General features: G+C 40.3%; 2 long non-coding RNA genes across 5 annotated transcripts in view; both read right to left on the bottom strand.

The window, feature by feature from the left end:
* LOC140520810 (uncharacterized) overlaps window positions 1-1,314 on the bottom strand; it is a 56,034-nt gene extending 54,720 nt beyond the window's left edge. The window contains exon 1 of one of the 4 annotated variants that reach the window (XR_011972655.1): window positions 724-1,314. This is a non-coding gene — a long non-coding RNA (uncharacterized lncRNA). The remainder of the gene's footprint in view (window positions 1-723) is intronic. The other 3 variants (XR_011972652.1, XR_011972651.1, XR_011972654.1) reach the window with 3 other exon arrangements.
* A 2,911-nt stretch (window positions 1,315-4,225) lies between these two features.
* Window positions 4,226-15,726, bottom strand: LOC140520820 (uncharacterized). Its single transcript, XR_011972661.1, has 3 exons — window positions 15,464-15,726; window positions 13,410-13,625; window positions 4,226-6,557 (listed from the first exon to the last, which is right to left on the bottom strand). It is a non-coding gene; the product is annotated as an uncharacterized lncRNA (long non-coding RNA).
* Between the last annotated feature and the right edge of the window lie 1,370 nt (window positions 15,727-17,096).

Below are 17,096 nucleotides of genomic sequence, written 5' to 3'. Positions count from 1 at the left end.
TTCAAAGACTTTCAGATATTTGTGACAAAACCCCCAGAGCTTAAGGGAAAATTTGACATATCCAGGAGAAATATAAAGTAGACATTAAAGACCAATTATAAGGGATACAATATGGCCAAATCATTTACTTTTTATATATGAAAATATGATCAGTCCTTTTATGACTATCATTTTTATTTGTGTAGTTTGGAAGAAAGGCTTAGGCAGAGCTGAGTATGATGGGTGATTCTAAAAAATACTGTAGGGAGAGAAAAAAAGGAGTAATTATCTCATAGAAATGAGGCAAAAAAAGAAAAATTGATACAGAAAAAGTTAGTGAGGGGAGGGTGGGTAGTGCTGAAACCTCACTCTCATTGGGAATGGGTTAAGGAGGGAACTCTCTCTCCATATATATGTGTATATATGTACAAATACACACATATACATATATACACACATATATACATATACACACATATGTAGAAGGAAAGTGAATGCTTGTTATGCTAAAGTTTAGACATTTTTCTCTTTAAAGATTACTATTAAAATTTCACATGGCAAGAAAAAAGATAATACCTAAAATACAAAGTTAGTTTTTCTTTTGTTTCTAATGCCAACTTCTACAGATGAGGAATTTTTTCCTTCCTTCTTATTGCTTCTGTAGTCTCAAGTGGTTGGAATGCTACATCAGAGATACAGCCATATTCGTTTGAAAACATTGAAATTTTCAGCTTAAAAACTTACTCTTTGGCCTTTTTCCCTTTGGTTGATCAGCAAACAGGAAAAATCAATTTCGTTCAGATGATCAGGATACAAAATATAACAAAGATTGCCACAGCCACTCAGTTTGAATTTCCCGAGGAGGTCAAACCAGTTTCAGATGCAACCAGGGCTTTTAGATTGGAGCATTGGGCAATACACTCACGAGGTTGGTGGATGGAAGGATGATTCACCTACGAAGTATGAGGGGTATAATTAGTACTAAATTTTTTGGAGAGGAAAGTCATTCTTCAGTCCTTCTTTCATTCATTCAGCTAATAAACATTTGTGCAATACCTACTGTGCTGAGCTGTGGGGACACAAACCAGGAGAAGATAGCCCAAGCCTTTAAGAAGCCAACAGTCCAAAGGAGAAAGAGAATTCACAGAAGAAAGCTGAAAAGGGTGTGAGGGAAGGTACGCAGTTCAAGGGTATAGCTGGCTGGTTTAAGCACTCTCTAGATGGAGGCTTGGAGAAAACGTATTGAAGAGGTTTGAGTGCCAATACTGATCTAAGCTTGCAGTATGATGAGTTTAGTGTGAGGTTTCTTGGAATGGTGGTGATGGTGGAGTCCCAATGCAAGGAGTGCAGCTGGGTAATTGTTCACATACACACACCCACACACACACACACACACACACACACACACACACACACACACACACACACACACAGAGATAGTTCAACACTCTGTTTGGAGCCAACTCCAACGAGGAGAAAGGGAAGAACCTTTGCAGACCTGAAAGAGTAACTTGGTGTCTCACCATGTCTCTGATTTCCATCTTCCATGTAGAAACTTTAGGAAATTTCCCCTTGTGTGAGATTAGTTGACATTGACCTTAGTTTGCTCCCATCTACATAGCTCATGCACTTTTCAGTATTTTCTGGTGTGTTCTAATTTGTAGAATTCAATTTCTATTTGTTATTTGCTTGGGCAAATGGATTTACTCATTATTCACTATTTGTGATAGTTTTTTGTGTATTGTGTGTGTGTTTGTGTTTTTGGTGTGTATTTTGGTGGGAAGGGGCCAACACAGTATGTGTGAGCTTGGAGAGATTTTCAGATTAAGAAGTAATCCAGTGGGGTTTTTGTCTTTTTTTTTTGGCAGGGGGTGGAATGGGAGAGGATACAGTTTTCTAAGATTGTTAAAAATAAAGACTTTGAGTGATTTGTATATAAATGTACCCAGACCTCTTGTTTTTCTCTGGAGAGTGAGGAACAGTTATTGCTTTAGTGTTGAAAAGGAAAAGTTTACATTTGGAATTTGATTGCCAAGTTCAGAACGTTTCGCAATGAAATCTAAACTCCAAACCTAATAGAAGCTACAGGTTTGTGTGTGTGTGTCTGTGTGTGTGTGTCTGTGTATGCACACACACATACACAGACACACACACACATTGGTATGCATAATACTGAGAGCACTATAAACTCAAGCCACAGACTAGAATAATTAGGAAACTTGCACCCAGGCAAACTCCAAAATACATTGTAAAATATGATTTTTACAAGAACTGTTTTCATAGTTCACAATTTAAAAGAATATTTTTTTTGTATTGGTCTTGTCCAGTGTACTTAGAAACTATCCAGGGTTCACTTTTCCTTTTCGAGAAGATGAAAGAAAAAAAAAGTCAGCTTTAATTTTCCCAATGTGATACTTCCCTGACCTCTTTGGAGTCTGACTTTCCAATCTTCCCTGTGTACTCACATCTATTCATAAGCCATTTTTGACAAGCTAGACTTTGGTAGAGATTCTTCACGTAATCTTCATTTTGTACAAACTGGATAACTTTAAAATGATTCATTTACTGAAGTAAAAGGTGAAATAATAATATATTAATTTCAAATGTTACTCATGTAGAAAAAAGTACAACTCATTCAAAGTCATTCAGATTCACATGTGGTAGCACAAGTGATCTACAGCACTTAAATCTGAAGAACTAAATAGATATAAATGTGAGAGGTCAAGGTAATTTGTTAAGGCCGAGGCTTAAAACATTTGCTTAGACAATTTAGGAATTACTGAATTGGTAATATGTTTCATTACTGTGGAATCTATGACAGTTAACTATACATATTGTAAGGTGATTGGTCGATACTTTCATTGTCCCATTGTTGCGTAATGTTGAAGAACAAGGCAAATTAATGAAAAAATAGGTCACCTTTACACCTCTGAGAATGATCCATTTGTCAATTCCTGTGAGACTTTAATGTTCTATATAAAAGATTCTATTGGTCCCATTTCAGGTCATTAAGGAGAGAGGCAACCCTAGGCCTGCTGAGGAAAGAACCTCACCAAGGACCAGAGAACATGAGAATTGTTACACCACCTCAGATCTATACTCCCTAGATGAAAAGATTTTCTTGAAGTGACTTAAGCTAGTTGTAACTGGAGCATTTGTAGTTTGCAGTGTACTATCTTGCATCTACTTTCTGTGTAAAATCCCAGAATGTGATCATTTCATTGACTGAACTAAGGACAGTATAACAGGGTTCTTGATCAAAGGAAGCCCTGTCCCCAGAGCATGTATAGATAGGGTTCTCTGCCTGGTCACAAAGAAGAGGCTGGGAAGACTACACTCAGGAAAGGTATGATGATATATAATGGAAGGGTCAGGTGAGGTGCCATAAAAGTGCTGAGGAGTAGAATCCAGGCTGGCAGAGAATGGACCTGCCCGAGAATGGAGCATCTCATCCATTAGCTCTGCCCCATTTAGAAGTGAAGGTGGTGGGGTGATTATTTGTAGTAGCCACTTTAAATCTGAGCCCAGCCTTCCCCATGACTGTGACCAGCAGACTCCATGTATTTAGGGGAGAGTGTGTCCCCTAGGGTGGAGGGATATGTTACTACTTCTATTTTTGTTATATCTTCTCAATAAATGTCCTTTTGTAAAAGCTAATTGATTTTGATTAGTTAAATGATTCTGGGATGCTAATCATTGGAAGTAATCAATAGTAAGGAAGATATTAACCATAATTGGACATTGTTACTGATGAGAATGCACCAGAAGAGGGGATCAAGTAGGTGACATTAGATATTTCCATGCTGATACCTAAAACAGAGAAAATTATAGACCAATTTGCCTAATGAATATTGATGCAAAGATTTTAAATAAAACATGAGCAAGGAGATTACTGTAATATATCATAAGCACCACACCCTATGATCAGGCGGAATTTATACCAGAAATGCAGAACCATTTTATTATTAGGAAAACTATCTGCATAACTGACCATAGTAATATTACATTGGCCAAATACATAATTGACCCATAGGAATAATAAAACCAGCAGAAATCGTATGATTATTTCAAAAGATGCAGAAAAAGCCTTTGACAAAATACAGCACCCACCTTATTAAAAACATGAGAGAGCAGGGGAATAAATAGAACTTAGCTTAAAATGATAAGTAATGTGTATCTAAAAACAACAGTAAGCATTATTAGTAATGGGGATAATCTAGCAGCTTTCCCAGTACAATTGGGGGTGAAGTAAGGATGCCCATTATCATCTCTATCATTCAATATTGTATTAGAAATGCTAGCTATAGCAATAAAGAGAAAAATAAATTGAAGGAATTTAGAATAGGCAATGAGGAAACATAACTATCAGTTTGCAGATATAGGATGGTATAGTTGGAGAATCCTAGAAAATCAAATAAAAATCTGCTTGAAATAATTAAGAATTTAACAAAATTTCTGGATACAAAAATCATCAGCATTTCTGTCCACTACCTACAAAGTCCAACAGCAAGAGATCAAAAGAGAAATTGCATTTAAAATCACTGTAGGAAATATAAATTCCTTGGGAGGCTACCTGCCAAGACAAACCCAGGAAATATATGATGGCAAAACACTTTTAACACAAATAAAGTCATATCTAAGTATTTGGAAAAATACCCATGTAATGAAAACGACAATTCTACCTAAATTGATCTGTTCAGTGCCATACCAATCAAATTATTAAAAAATTATTTCATTGTGCTATAAAAAATAATAATAAAATTCATCTGGAAGAGCAAAAGGTCAAGGCAATCAAAAGAATCAATGAAAAAAAAATGAAGGAAGCTTATCTGGAGTCATACCAGATCTTAAACTATGTAGTAAAGTGGTAACTATCAAAATAATTTGGTGCTGCATAAGAAATAAAGTGTTGGATCATTGGAATAGATTACATACACATTAGATAATAGTAAATGACCATAGTAATCTAGAATCTGATAAACCCAAAGATCTAAGCTTTTGGAACAAAAACTCATTATTTGACAAAATCTGCTGCAAAAACTGGAAAATAGTATATTAGGTATAGAACAACATCTCATATCCTATACCAAAATCAAAATGGGTACATGATTTACACATAAAGAGCAAAACCATTGGTTGCTGTCCTTCATCTTCCAGGAGGACCAAAATGACATCACCATTGTAAAGTGAAATTTCAATGTGTCCCACTATGGCTGATCACACGAATATGAGCTTGGAATTGGGCACAGGTAGCCCGTGTGAATACTTAGGGTGGATAACCCAGATTTGCACATCTTGCATTTACTTAGTGCTGTCTCAATTCTGCTTTGTTCAAAGAGCAGAGCACCTTTCTGATGTGGGCACACCATGCTGAATGATCCAGTGCCAGTGTCTCCCATGTTGCACAGTCAAATCCAAAGTTCTTGAGAAAGACCTTGAGAGTGTCCTTGTATCATTTCTTCTGACCACCATGTGCTCGCCTGCCCCATGCAAGTTCTCCATAAAAGAGTCTTTCTGTCAAGCATACATTTTGCATTTGAACAACGTGTCCAACCCATTGGAGTTGTACTCTCTGAAGCATACTTTGAATACTTGGCAGCTTGAGCAAGAACTTCAGTGTCTGGTACCTTATCCTGCCAAGTGATCCTCAGAATCTTCCTAAGACAGTTCAAATGGAAGCGATTCAGTTTCCTGGCATGGCTCTGGTATGCTGTCCATGTTTCACAAGCATACAACAATGAGGTCAGCACAACGGCTCTGTAGACCTTCACTTTGGTAGTCAGTCTAATACCTCTTCTCTCCCAAACACTGAGCTAGCTTTGGCAATGCGTGCATCAACCTCATTGTCAATGTGTATATGCCTGGAAAGTACACTACCAAGGTAAGTGAACTTATCCACAGCATTCAAAATTTCTCCATTTGTTGTAATCAATGGTTCCACATATGGATGGTGTGGTGGTGGCTGATGGAGCACCTTTGTTTTTTTGGTGTTAATTATTAGGCCAAAATTAGCACAGGCAGCAAAGAATTTATCCATACTTTGTTGCATCTCAGCTTCAGAGGCTGCATTGAGTGCACAATCATCTGCAAACAGAAAATCATGCACCAAAAGTCCCTCCACTTTGGTCTTAGCTTGTAACCTTTTCAAATTGAAGAACGTCCCATTAGTATGGTAGTTGACCTTGATGCCATGTTCATCCTCATTGGAAGGATTTGTCAACATGGCTGAAAACATCATGCTAAAAAGCATGGGAACAAGCACACAGCCCTGTTTCACTCCATTGGTGACAGGGAAGGCATGAGAGCTTTGTCTATTATCCAGAACCCAGGCAAACATGCCATCATGAAACTGATGTACAATATTGATGAACTTCTCTGGGTAACCAAATTTTGACATAATTTTCCATAAGCCCTCATAACTAACAGTGTCAAAGGCCTTGGTCAGATCCACAAACGTTGTGTATAGACCTCTGTTCTGCTCCTGGCATTTCTCCTGGAGTTGTCAGGGCAGCAAACACCACATGGACTGTTCCTTATCCCTTTCTGAAGCCACACTGCCTCTTAGGTACATGCCCATCCTGCAGGTGAAGGATCAGACTATTAAAGAGGACTCTAGGAAGAATCAGCAAATTAAGAGAGCATAGAATAATTTATTTGTGAGATCTATGGCTAAGGGAAAAATTTAAGACCAAAGAAAATGTGAAGAGCAAAAATTAAAAGGCAAACATAAAACTGGGAAAAATTTTGCAACAAGTATCTCTGATAAAGGCCTCATTTCTCAACTACATAGAGAACTGACTCAAATTTTTAAGAATACAAGTGATTCCCCAATTGATAAATGGTCAAAGGATATGAACAGGCAGTTTTCAGGCAAGCAAATCAAAGATATCAATAGTTGCATGAAAAAATGCTCTAAATCACTATTGATTAGAGAAATGCAAATTAAAACAAATTTGAGGTATTACCTCACACCTATCCAATTGGCTAATATGACAGAAAAGGAATATGATAAATGTTGGAGGGAACATGGGACAACTGAAACATTAATGCACTTGGTGGAGTTGTGAATTGATCCAATGGGGTACTGGAGAGTAATTTAGAACTATTCCCAAAGGGCTATAAAACTATGCATAACAATACTACTGCTAGGTCTATGTCCCAAAGGGTATTCTAAACAGGAAAAGGACCTATTCATACCGAAATAGCCGCTCTTTTTGTGGTGGCAAATAAATGGAAATTGAGGGGATGCCTATCAATTGGGGAATGGCTAAACAAGCTGTGGCATGTGATTGTGATGGAATATTATTGTGCTATGAGAAATGACAAACAGGATGATTTCAGAAAAACCTGAAAAGACTTATATGAACTGATGCAAAGTGAAGTGGGCAGAACCAGGAGAACATTGTACACAGTAACAGAAATACTGTATGATGAAGAACTGTGAATGACACAGCTACCTCAGCAATACAACGATCCAAGACAATCCCGAAGGACTTGTGGCATTTGAAAAGGTTTGAGAGACATAATCTTTATGAAATTTCATCATTTTATTAATAATAAGAACTTTAGACCAAAGACCCCTCATGTTAGTGGGCTCACAGTCTATATGTTCTTGGAAAAGTAGATATTCTTGAGAGTGGCAATCAACTTTGACTGGTCAACAATCAATAAGAAAATTAATATTACCAAGACAGGGTGGGCTATATTACAATGAGGGTCTTGGGGTATGTCTCACCCAAATCTTGGTCAAAGAGACTTATCAATTGTCATATCACCTGTCTGACATAAGGGAAAATCGAGATTCCCCTTACATGTTTGAGCAAACACAATGAGCACAGATGCACCCATTAGTCCAGACTTAGAATTTCTATTACTGTCTGTTTAGATCTTAATCATCCTGGCTGTGTATGTTAGACAGATTTCTCACACTGATTGATTTCTGGATGAAAAAGTAGAAAAAGGGAAAACCTTAGTCCTAAGTTAATAATTAGTTATTAAATATAAGAGAGAAATATTCATTCCTCACAGATTCATGATGATGCATAGCCTCCCTTCCCAGCTACCATGAACTACCCCCCATCCCACTCTAGCAGTATGCTTGAAGTTGACTTCAGGGTCCACACATGGAAGGTGGGGTGGGGATGGGGGTCTTGCATCCAAATGCATGTCATTCATTCCAAAGAGGCTTGTACTCTGAGGTAAGAACACACATGGCCCCAAATAGGCTCCTCTAAAGGGTCCTGACCCAGAACCACAAATGGTAACTCTTATGATGATTCAAGAGAGATGGCCCCCTGTTATAATAATTTTTAGTGTTTTGCAACAACAATACTAACTGATACTTTTCTAATGGTTTCTTATTTCACAGACACTATCTTGAATCACACTATGCATGTGAAAAACAAAAAACCTTGTCAGTTATGATTACCATTTATTTTATTCAATAAATATGCATGAAGTATCTCCTTTCTCCTTTGGTTTCCAATTTGATCTTTCCTCTCAGAGCCCAAATGATGGGGCAGGGGCAGGGATGACTGATGCTTTGTGGGTGGGGTTTAAGGCCAATGGGATATACAGCAGCTCCTTCTCACAGCTATGGGGATTCTAGAGATGATCCTTCCCTCCTGCCCTCACTTTTAGCCTTGCCCACCCTAGTTGGGTCCCCTGGCTTGCCTTTGAATGGCAACATGGTAGACCTGAGTATAAGGGACTGAGATGTGTGAGGGAAAATGTAGGGTCTGTGGGAAGAAGAGACTGATTTGGGGAATATGGAGAGGGGTTTCTCTTGATCTCTCTTACGTATATTATGCACCCTGAAAGGGAAAACTGGGAGAAATAGGCTTCTAGTTAACAGATTTTTTTTTTTATTAATTTATTTAACTTTTAACATTCATTTTCACAAAATTTGGGGTCCTAAATTTTTCTCCCCATTTTTCCCCTCCCCCCACCCTAAAACACCGAGCATTCTAATTGCCCCTATCACCAATCTGCCCTCTCTTTTGTGATCCCTCCCTTCCCTTGTCCCCATCTTCTCTTCTGTCCTGTAGGGCCAGATAACTTTCTATACCCCATTACCTGTATTTCTTCTTTCCTAGTAGCAAGAACAGTACTCGACAGTTGTTCCTAATACTTTGAGTTCCAACTTCTCTTCATCCCTCCCTCCCTACCCATTCCCTTTGGAAGGCAAGCAATTCAATATAGGCCATATCTGTGTAGTTTTGCGAATGACTTCCATAATAGTTGTGTTCTGCAAGACTAACTATATTTCCCTCCATCCTATCCTGCCCCCCATTGCTTCTATTCTCTCTTTTGATCTTGTCCCTCCCCAAGAGTGTTGACTTCAAATTGCTCCCTCCTCCCATTGCCCTCCCTTCCATCATCCCCCCCACCCTGCTTATCCCCTTTTCCCCCACTTTCCTGTATTGTAAGATAGGTTTTCATACCAAAATGAGTGTGCATTTTATTCCTTCCATTAGTGGAATGTGATGAGAGTAAACTTCATGTTTTTCTCTCACCTGCCTTCTTTTCCCCTCCACTGAAAAGTCTTTTGCTTGCCTCTTTTATGAGAGATAATTTGCCCCATTCCAGTTCTCCCTTTCTCTTCCCAATATATTTCTGTCTCACTGCTTGATTTCATTTTTTTAAGATATGATCCCATCCTATTCAATTCACTCTGTGCTCTCTGTGTATGTGTGTGTGTGTGTGTGTGTGTGTGTGTGTGTGTGTGTAATCCCACCAACTACCCAAATCCTGAAAAGTTTCAAGAGTTACAAATATTTTCTTTCCATGTAGGAATGTAAACAGTTCAACTTTAGTAAGTCCCTTATGCCTTCTTTTTGCTGTTTACCTTTTCATGCTTCTCTTCATTCTTGTGTTTCAAAGTCAAATTTTCTTTTCAGCTCTGGTCTTTTCATCAAGAATGCTTGAAAGTCCCCAATTTCATTGAAAGACCATTTTTTTTTCCCCCTGAAGCATTATACTCAGTTTTGCTGGGTAGGTGATTCTTGGTTTTAGTCCTAGTTCCTTTGACTTCTGGAATATCCTATTCCATGCCCTTTGATCCCTTAATGTAGAAGGTGCTAGATCTTGTGTTATCCTGATTGTATTTCCACAATATTTCAATTGTTTCTTTCTAGCTGCTTGCAATATTTTCTCCTTGACCAGGGAACTCTGGAATTTGGCCACAATGTTCCTAGGAGTTTCTCTTTTTGGATCTCTTTCAGGTGGTGTTCTGTGGATTTCTTGAAGACTTATTTTGCGCTCTGGTTCTAGAATCTCAGGGCAGTTTTCCTTGATAATTTCATGAAAGATGATGTCTAGGCTTTTTTTTTGATCATGGCTTTCAGGTAGGCCCATAATTTTTAAATTGTCTCTCCTGGATCTATTTTCCAGGTCAGTTGTTTTTCCAGTGAGATATTTCACATTCCCTTCCATTTTTTCATTCTTTTGGTTTTGTTTTGTGATTTCTTGGTTTCTCATGAAGTCATTAGCCTCCATCTGTTCCATTCTAATTTTGAAAGAACTATTTTCTTCAGTGAGCTTTTGAACCTCCGTTTCCATTTTGCTAATTCTGCTTTTGAAAGCATTCTTCTCCTCATTGGCTTTTTGAACCTCTTTTGCCAATGGAGTTAGCCTATTTTTCAAGGTGTTATTTTCTTCAGCATTTCTCTGGGTCTCCTTTAGCAAGGTGTGGACCTGCTTTTCATGCTTTTCTTCCATCTCTCTCATTTCTCTTCCCAGTTTTTCCTCCACCTCTCTAACTGGATTTTCAAAATCCTTTTTGAGCTCTTCCATGGCCTGAGCCCATGGTATATTTACTTTGGATGTGTGGGATACAGAAGCCTTGACTTCTGTGTCTTTCCCTGATGGTAAGCATTGTTCTTCCTCATCAGAAAGGAAGGGAGGAAATGTCTGTTCACCAAGAGAGTAACCTTCTATAGTCTTATTTTTTTTCCCTTTTCTGGGCATTTTCCCAGCCAGTGACTTGACTTCTGAGTTTTCTTTCCACACCTACCACGTCTCCAGATCTGCCCAGCCAGCACTTGGTGTCTGAGATTCAAATGCTGCTTCCCAGCCTCAGGGCTTTGGGTGGGGGCTGGACTGCGATCCAGTGTGAGATTAAGTTCAGGTGCTCAAGTCAGGGCAGGGCTGCTTCATGGGACTCAGTTCCCTCAGGGGGTTTATGCAGAGACCTTCAACAATGGATCTGGTCTCCTGCCTGCTTGGGGAGCCCTTGTCCCCTGCCTCCCCCGCTGCTGCCTCCCGAGGGGGCCAGAGCCACGGGGACACCCCACTCCCCTGTCGGTCACCCACTGACCCCTGACACCTGTGGGTGGAGGGACATGCGCGGCAGCTGGAGATTCTATCCCTGAAGCCTGCTTGGATCTGCTCCTCTCGGTGCCATGTAGCCAAGGCAGGGCTGGGCTCTGTTCCAGGTCCGGGGTGCCACAGACCTTTGGTGTCTGTTTTCAGGGCTCTCTGGAACAGAAATCTTGTCCACTCCCTTGTTCTCTGGCTTCTGCTGCTCCAGAATTTGTTGGGAGGTCTTCTTTACAGATATTTTATGGGCTGTGGGTTCGGAGCTAGCATACGTGTGTCTTTCTACTCTGCCATCTTGGCTCCTCCCTAACAGATTTTTCAACTTGCAAAGCAGAGGAGATGGACACATAAACATATATCTGAATACAACTAAATTAGATTTTCCTAGAAGGCTTCTTTTATGCAGATCTTAATGAAGCTTGTCTTTGGAGCATGCCAAGATCACCTAACATGGAATGACTTCCAAAGGGGCTTGTCTGACCATGTCTATATCTCCTAAAATGGAGGCTTGTGTTTGTCCTTCATTCTCAAGGAGGACCTTGACATCAGGGAGATGATGACATGACTTGCAGTTGACTTTGATTTGAATGAATGAGGACTGCACAAGTCCCATTCAGTGAACAGTCCTCTTTAAGTAGTTATTCAAGTTATGGCCCCTTTTATCAAAAGCAAAAACAAAAACTGGTATGGCAAGACCCTCAGGGTTTCTGGGCTAAAGAGAAACTGTAACTGAGAAGGGAGGGGAGGAGAGGAGAGGACAGGAGAGGGGATGAGAGGAGGCTACTTATTCACAGGCTGTGTTTGTCCTTTGTTTGTCCTAAAAGGGCCAGGGTCTCCCACTGCATCCTGGGCCATCTCCAGTCAGCCTGATGAATATCTGGTCACTGGACCTAGATGGTTCTGGAGGACAAAGTGAAGCTGGTGACCTTGCATAGCCTTCCCTCACTCAAATCAAAGTCAACTGCAAGTCATGTCATTATCCCCTTGATGTCATGGTCCTCTTTGAAAACGAAGGACAAACACAGACTGTGAGTGATCCTCTTCTCTTGGGAGTATTAAAAGCCTGGGTCTTAACAACTTCCAAAAGACTAATCCTCTTCTCTTCCTCAGACACTGAGCTATGGTACAAGGAGGGAGAGGATAATGTCTCTCATGTATTATGGAATATTTGTGTAAATCTAATCTGGTCATAGTATATATAATCTCCATTAGAGATTCTTTGCTAATATTTTATTTAAAGGTTTTGCTAAACATGTATTAAAGATATTGGTCTATAGTTTCTTAGTCTGTTTTCACCATCCCTGGCTAATTTATCAAGATCATTATAGAGATGTGCCCCATATCGTGAGGGCTGTCCTCGACCTGTAGCTTGGGAGTGATTTTGTATGGTTTGAAGGATGGTAGAAGAGACATTTCTAGGCTCTTCTTCAACCCTTTGCCAAAGGAGACTTTAATTCTTGCCACAAAGGGAAGCAGAAAGTTAGGACCAGAGACCCCTTGGCCACTCCACTCTCCTCAAAGACAGGAATTACTAGACTAGAATTATATCAATCTGCTCCTTTAAATATTATTAATCTAAAAGATGAAATTTTCAGGTTCAAGCTAACTTTTGATCACTGTTCATCATTGGGAGGAACCAATATCCCAAACTTTATTATATCCAAAACTTGACCCCTCTCTCACCAAATACCACAATGAACATACATAGCACATAGTCAAGAAAACCCATTTATCCTAATCAGTAGCAAAACAGAAACTAAAGAAGGTACATACAGGAGAAGGTATGCTGCACAATATAGAGTGAAGGAGCTCTTCCACTGGGAGTATTAAAATAAAAACCCCTGTATACCGCTAAAAAAGAAAAACCCCAGGTCCAAAAGGGGGACCTGGAATGAGGCCAAGGCTGATCACACTTGACAAAGATTATAACTGAATTTATTGCCTGAGAAGAGGCTTGCAAGCTGGAGCAGTGAGACAATGTTGGCATTGGCTCAAAGATGAGAGGGAAAGGATGAGATGCTTATGCATAATTCAGGTGGGGAAGGGAGGTCTAGGGAGAAGGTATCTATAAATACAATACATCACAAAGCAGGAGGATTGGTGCTCTTTACCTTAAGTCAGGAAACAAGATGTCTGCTTCCTTTTGGATAAGTCAAAAACCAAGATATATCCTGTTTTCTCTGAGCTGGTCAAGACTGGTTTCAGCAGGCATCTCTGAGTTCTGTTAAAGTTTACTTTGCAAAGGATCACTGGTACATCAAGTGACCCTGGGCATCAGAAGTCCTCCTGATTAGCTAGTTGCTGTGCTACTCCATTGTCTGGGTCCCCTGTGAAAAGGAGAAGTTCTAGTATATTTCTTTATACTTTTTCCAGTGAGGGAGGAATGGAAAGGTAAGGAGAAATAATGTAAGGTAGCAAAAAGAAAAGAAAAGAAAGAAAAGAGGGTCATTTAGGTATCTTAACCATGTAGAGAACAGAACAGAAGGAACAAAACTCCAGACAAGTCAGACAGCTTTTAAAATTACAGATTGAATTTATTATATTATAAAAAAGAAAAATAATAGAGACATGCAGTTTCATGTACAATCTTTCTCTATTCTACTGTGTTATTGGTGATGGGGATGGAAATGAGAAACATAATTTGGACCAACTAGGGATTATTGAGTTCTCCCGCAGGGCAGTCTCCCCGGAAGAGACAAACATGAACAGTGCACAATGTTTGTATAGGTTTCAAGAAGTGAGAACCAGGGTAGTGAACAAGACAAAAATTAATTGGTCAAGGTTCCTATTATTGGGGCTAGAGACAGATCTGCTTAGGGTTAGGGAGTTTCTGTACAACAGGATAGGAAGAATGGGGCTAGACTCTTCCTTTGAATAGGGTGTATGACAGGATACTGTGGCATGTCCTATTTGGCGTCACTTGCCTTGCATATAATGGGACAGCACAGAGGTAGATGTGTGAACAAAGCAGAGTGATTCTCGAAAGGGAGCAGCTCTGGATCCACACTCCCAGCTGTGAGATTCTAAAATCCTGCAATTCACTCTATGTCCCATTTCATTTTCTCTGAAGCTGAGGGCTGCTTACTTTAGCCTTTCACTTCAGAGTGGATTCTGGGCCCAATGGCAGAGGAACCACAGGACTGAAGTAAGTTCTTCTAATTGTTTTTTAAAGACAAAAGAGGAGACATACCAACTACTGACCAGAGAGTTCAGTTTTGATACATGGGAAAAGTATAAATTGTCCTTTAAAATGCCATGGGTATTGGTGAATATCTGGGAAAAGAGCCAACATTACTTAGTTCAATCAAGAATGGATGAAATCACTTTACACTCCTTTCTCTTCTGATAGAGTTACTAACCCTTTGGTTAGGGTACCAAATACTTTCTGCTCCAGTGCTCTGGCTGGGGGAGGGAGGAGACTGAGTAGCTGAACTTGACAGAACCTTTCATTTCCTTGCTATTGAGAAGAAAGTCATGTGATTTGTAGTTATTATTTGGCCCAGTTCAGAGGCAAGTAGACTTGGATAAATAATTGTCTCCCATGTAGAGAGGATGGAATTTTTTCCACAGTATGTAGAACTAAGCATTTCCTTCCTATGGAGAGCAACACATTGCGTACAACATTCCATAATACAACTACAAGTAAAGGGAATTGAGAAAACCTCCTTTACTGGAGTTATACCTGGTCGACTGGAGATACATCGGATTTTTTTGGATGTGATACTCTCTCATATTCATTCCATATCCCTGCTCAGTCAAGCAGGGCTATACTGTATAGGAGTCATCCCTGCCCATCCACCTGGGGACATTGTGACCTTCTGGTTTTTCAGTGAATTCAGTTGTGTCTGATTTTTCATGACCCCATTTGGGGTTTTCTTGGTAGAGGTACTGGGATGGTTTTCCATTACCTTCTCCAACTCATGACTCTGGGTAGGAGGCTGGGAGCCTGCATGAAATGGGGGTGTACATGGGCACTAATCCTATCTCCCTGGGATGTAGCAAGGAGAGAGGAGCTGAGGTGCGGAGACAGCACTATCCCATCTTCCCATAGTACCCTATCAATCCAAATGCTTTTTCCTTTTTCTGGAAGTTGTTTACTTGTCTGTGAAAAGCAGCATGGGAATTTGAAAGGGAGGGAGAGGGCCATTGGCAGCTCCCAACTGACCTTCTGCCTTGGTGTGTTGAAGAAAATCCTTTTAATTTCTTTTCTTGAGTTTGCTTCATCGATCAGAATGAGAACCAAAAGAAGATCTCTTTGAATATACCAACACTATTATGTGATTCTGAACAAGTCATTTCTCTTTCCTAGCCTTGTTTTCCTCTTCTGCAGAAAGACAGGACTGGAGAACTAGGTGGTGCAATGGATAGACTGCTGGCTTTGGAGTCAGGCAGACTTATTTTCCTGAGTTCAAATCTGACCTCAGACACTTACTAGCTGAGTGACCCTGTTAGCCTCAGTTTTCTCATCTGTAAAATAACCGCAGTAGCAAATGGCAAGCCACTCCAGTATCTTTTCCAAGAAAACTCCAAATAGGAGGGCTGAACTTCAGTACTTTCAATTTCTCCTAGTTGAGAAGTAATCATATGACTTGTAAGAATTGCTTATCCCACCCCCAAGCCTATTTGTATATACGATTGGCTAAATGGAAATAAGAGTAAATTGCTACAGACGGACTCAGGCTCTCCAGTAGAGGGCAGCACATTATATGCAGTCATTAGTTAAAAACTGTAGATAGACGTGGAGATAGTAATGATGGTAAGAACATTAAATTAGCATTTAAATAGTATCTACCATGTATTAGGCACTTAACAAATGTGATCTCATTGGATCCCCACTACAACGTGGGGGTACATGCAGTTACTGAAGAAAGTGAGGCAAACAGAAGTTAAATAACTTGCCCAGGGTCACATATTTGAGGCCAGCTGTGAACTCAGGTCTTCCTGTCTCCAAGCCCAGAATTCTGCCCTGCGGCAAATCACAACGTGAGGTTTAAAGTCCCACCCACTTTCCCCTCCCTTTCCTGTTTTATACCCAAGTGTCTTATCTACCCCCCCCTCTCACTTTTCTCTCAGAACGATCCAGAAGCCCACAGCTGGAAGAGGTGAGAGGAGAGACTGGGGAAATTCCTAGAGAGTGGGCTAGGGGAATCCTAGAGGTGATGGTTAAAGAGGAAGGAAGAGAAAAAGATGCCCCAGAGAGGCAGAAAGGGGGCTCTGCAGAGAAATCAGCCTGGAAGTTGTCAGGGGAGGAGGGAGGAATAAGAAGCTGAGGGGTGGTGTGGGCTAAGGTAGGGGAGGATGGTGAGGACTGGATAATGCTCCCAAGTCTGGTGAAGTCCCATTTCCCAGAAGAAATCTGGGGATGGGCATGAAAGAGAATTTCAAAAACTGGATCTCAGTAAGTGTGTCTTGGCTTCAAGGAATCGCAGGGCTGCTGTAGCTTGCAATGTATGTAAGTGCAACGTATGACAAAAATTAAGCTGTGCCTTTTATTCATCCTCTTCTAACAGACATTACTTTGCTTCAGTTAATTGGCTGAAACATAATCATTTATAAGAGGCAGCTAGGTGGTGCAGCACATAGAGCACCAGATAGAGCACCAGTACAGGAGTCAGGAGGACCTGAGTTCAAATCTCACCTCAGACACTTGACACTTACTAGCTGTGTGACCTTGGGCAAGTCACTTAACCCCAATTGCTTCATCCTGGGTCATCTCCAGTCATCCTGATGAATAGCTGGTCACTGGATTCAGATGGCTCTGGAGGAAAAGTGGGGCTGGTGACCTGCACAGCCCTCCC

Source organism: Notamacropus eugenii, chromosome 1 (assembly GCF_028372415.1).
Source record: "Notamacropus eugenii isolate mMacEug1 chromosome 1, mMacEug1.pri_v2, whole genome shotgun sequence".
NCBI lineage: Eukaryota > Metazoa > Chordata > Mammalia > Diprotodontia > Macropodidae > Notamacropus > Notamacropus eugenii.
Note: the sequence above shows the minus strand (reverse complement) of the source record. Positions and strands in the feature narration are given on the sequence as shown.